Consider the following 4,283-nt stretch of genomic DNA (forward strand, 5'->3'; position numbering starts at 1 on the left):
GTTGACGTGTCATGTGCATGGATGATTGGCGTACGGGTCATGTATGGTGCACTTGCTTCAGTTGAAGGGATGTACTAGTACAGTTATATTAATTGTTTATTTCACGATCTGGTCTTTTGGCTGGATCGCGAAAAAAACGCTAAGTCCCAAATCTTGAACTCGAGAGGAGAGCGCTGATGACAACCTTTTGGACTGGAGCTCCCTAGAATTCGGCTTTTTCCTACTTTAAAGGGATGCACTGTTGTATGTATTGTTTATTCACGATCTGGTCGTTGGATTGGATCGTGGAAAAAAAACGCTAAGTCCCAGATCCTGAACTCGACAGGAAAGCGCTGATGGCAAACATTCTGACTGGAAGTTCCTAGAAATCGGCTTTTTCCTTATTGGCATTATGTGGCACGTTTATTGTGGCTAGAACATTAATTATCCACCAAATGGCACCAACGCTTGGCGAAAGTCTCGAAACACTCCTATCCCGACGCACCAGCAACCGCAACACGATGCAAAATAAATTGCACGAGCTACTGATACTTGTACCATGCACGGTACACGGTACCAAAATATACCCCTGAAAGTGTGCAATTTGGTGCTATTCTAGGAAATTTGTTTGGGGAAGCCTAGCTACGCGTGTCGCACGTTGCATGGTCGTCGATCAGAGGCATGCAAAAGCACCTATCTAGGGGAATTACTTTACGTTCTAGTAGCAAGATCGATTTTCCGGTCTAGCACGGCAGTACGCCTGCATGCATACACTCCATGTACCAAAAATGTATCAACCTAGGCGTTGCTCAGTAGCTTTTGGCGGCACATGTAAAAAGTACTCGAGTTCAGATTCTTGGAACTTTGCGTATTGTTCAAAACTTATAACGAAAACTAAATTATAAATGGGTAAAAGGCTAGGCGTTTCTCAGTAGCTTTTGGCGCCACGTGGCAAAAGTATTCGAGTTCAGATTTCTGGGACTTAGCGTATTTTTCAAACCTGATAATGAAAATTGAAGTACAAATGGGGCATAAGCTAGGCGTTGCCCAGTAACTTTTTTCGCCACATGGAGGAAGTAGTCGAGCTCCAATTTCTGGGACGTAGCGTATTTTTCAATCATAATAAACCAAATCAAACATAAAAATCATGAAACTTACACCACGTCCCTAGGTTGTGCACAAAACGTAACGATAAAGTGCCGGCGAGGTTAGAGGTGCACCAAAATTGTGTACCGATTAGGAAAAGTACTCTATGTTGCTATGACTTGGGTAAAAAGTGTTGATTAACTGCTGGTTACGATAGACAGTTGCTTATCGTACACATCGCAAACGAACACCCCTTAGTGAGCAGTAGCAGAAGTCGATGGAACAAAGCGAATGCATTACAAACTGATCAAGTAAAATAAGGAACGCTACGTACTAGGACTTCTTTCCAAGAATGGTGTCCGCGACGGGAGGGCAAGCGTCCTTCCCAGGTTTCCCTAGTAAACCTTGTATGGTAAACATACCCAAGCGTGTCCGTAAGCACGCAACGATAGTCACGAACGAGCACATACCTAGGGAAAGTACTCTACGTACTAGGACTTCTGTCCAAGAATGGTGTCCGCGACGGTCGGGCACTGTGACGCAATTACCAAATCCTAGAATCGTACAAGCAGTGTGTACAAACATAAACATTAACGCGTTCGCTCGGGCTGCGCCGTCCGTGTTGAACACAAATGCGGGTGATTATATGAGTGGATGGACAAAAACATGCGTGGCGAAGACAATTTTCTGCACGATGTGCACATAGCTCATTTCGTCGTCCCGGGCGAATGGAAAAACACAAAAATCTCGAGTATCTTTCTAGGTTTCTGTTATAAAAGGGCAGGCCAAAAGGTGACCGGTTGAGATGAGCATTTTAAGCATGCAAGCACTTAATTGCAACTTTTCCTACAAAAACTAGGTACGTACACGTAGATTGTATCAACATGGACATCCATGATTGCGTACGCCCGGGCTGCGCCCTCCGTGTTGTACTTTCCCTGATTGGTACACAATTTTGGTGCAAGTGTACCAACATCGACATCTATGAACGCGTACGCTCGAGCTGCACCCTCCGTCTTGTACTTTCCCTGATCGGTACACAGTTTTGGTGCACGGCTATCCCGAAAGGCAACTTGTACCAACATCGACATCCATGAACGCGTACGTAGCGTACTTTCCCTGATCGGTACACAATGTTGGTGCACGGCATAGGAAATGGGCTTAAAATGGTCAAACTCAATCCATTTCCACTAAAGATAGTCAATAACAGCTGTGCCGATGAAGTAGGGCACGATGCAAGTCAATGTTATTTAATGAATTACATGTTCACCATACATTTCAGTACAAAATTGCTCGGTCAGACCTACAAAGTGCTATATCTCGAATACTAAACGTCGCAGATGGGTGTCGTAGAACAATTTTAAGTTCGTCTAACGATTCTACATCCGATTCTGGATAGTGGTTTTTCGACCACTTTTCAACATTTTGTGACACCCCGAACCTAGGGGCAGCTCCCTAGCTTTTTTCAAAAATGTGCACCGAACGGGCCAGAGAGCTCGAGTAGTCGAAAATTTTTTTTTTTGCTAAAACCCCTCAAAACGTGTCAGGAACGCACCCTAGATGATGAAAAGTGCAACCAGAATGTCAATCGACAACATGCCCGGGGGTACAAATTTGCTCTACGCGTCCCTAGGTAGGGTACTTTTTCATACAAACATCAAAGTGTACGGTGCACACAGTGCGCGGAACAAAAATTGCTCGGTCAGACCTAGGACGGGCCATATCTCGAATACTAAACGTCGCAGATGGGTGTCGTAGAACAATTTTAAGTTCGTCTAACGATTCTACATCCGATTCTGGATAGTGGTTTTTCGACCACTTTTCAACATTTTGTGACACCCCGAACCTAGGGGCAGCTCCCTAGCTTTTTTCAAAAATGTGCACCGATCGGGCCAGAGAGCTCGAGTAGTCGAAAATTTTTTTTTTGCTAAAACCCCTCAAAACGTGTCAGGAACGCACCCTAGATGATGAAAAGTGCAACCAGAACGTCAATCGACAACATGCCCGGGGGTACAAATTTGCTCTACGCGTCCCTAGGTAGGGTACTTTTTCATACAAACATCAAAGTGTACGGTGCACAAAGTGCGCGGAACAAAAATTGCTCGGTCAGACCTAGGACGGGCCATATCTCGAATACTAAACGTCGCAGATGGGTGTCGTAGAACAATTTTAAGTTCGTCTAACGATTCTACATCCGATTCTGGATAGTGGTTTTTCGACCACTTTTCAACATTTTGTGACACCCCGAACCTAGGGGCAGCTCCCTAGCTTTTTTCAAAAATGTGCACCGAACGGGCCAGAGAGCTCGAGTAGTCGAAAAATTTTTTTTTGCTAAAACCCCTAAAAACGTGTCAGGAACGCACCCTAGATGATGAAAAGTGCAACCAGAATGTCAATCGACAACATTCCCGGGGGTACAAATTTGCTCTACGCGTCCCTAGGTAGGGTACTTTTTCATACAAACATCAAAGTGTACGGTGCACACAGTGCGCGGAACAAAAATTGCTCGGTCAGACCTAGGACGGGCCATATCTCGAATACTAAACGTCGCAGATGGGTGTCGTAGAACAATTTTAAGTTCGTCTAACGATTCTACATCCGATTCTGGATAGTGGTTTTTCGACCACTTTTCAACATTTTGTGACACCCCGAACCTAGGGGCAGCTCCCTAGCTTTTTTCAAAAATGTGCACCGAACGGGCCAGAGAGCTCGAGTAGTCGAAAATTTTTTTTTTGCTAAAACCCCTCAAAACGTGTCAGGAACGCACCCTAGATGATGAAAAGTGCAACCAGAACGTCAATCGACAACATGCCCGGGGGTACAAATTTGCTCTACGCGTCCCTAGGTAGGGTACTTTTTCATACAAACATCAAAGTGTACGGTGCACAAAGTGCGCGGAACAAAAATTGCTCGGTCAGACCTAGGACGGGCCATATCTCGAATACTAAACGTCGCAGATGGGTGTCGTATAGAACAATTTTAAGTTCGTCTAACGATTCTACATCCGATTCTGGATAGTGGTTTTTCGACCACTTTTCAACATTTTGTGACACCCCGAACCTAGGGGCAGCTCCCTAGCTTTTTTCAAAAATGTGCACCGAACGGGCCAGAGAGCTCGAGTAGTCGAAAAATTTTTTTTTGCTAAAACCCCTCAAAACGTGTCAGGAACGCACCCTAGATGATGAAAAGTGAAACCAGAACGTGAAACGACAACTTTG

This window comes from Anopheles coluzzii, assembly GCF_943734685.1.
Source record: "Anopheles coluzzii chromosome X unlocalized genomic scaffold, AcolN3 X_unloc_34, whole genome shotgun sequence".
Taxonomy (NCBI): Eukaryota; Metazoa; Arthropoda; class Insecta; order Diptera; family Culicidae; genus Anopheles; species Anopheles coluzzii.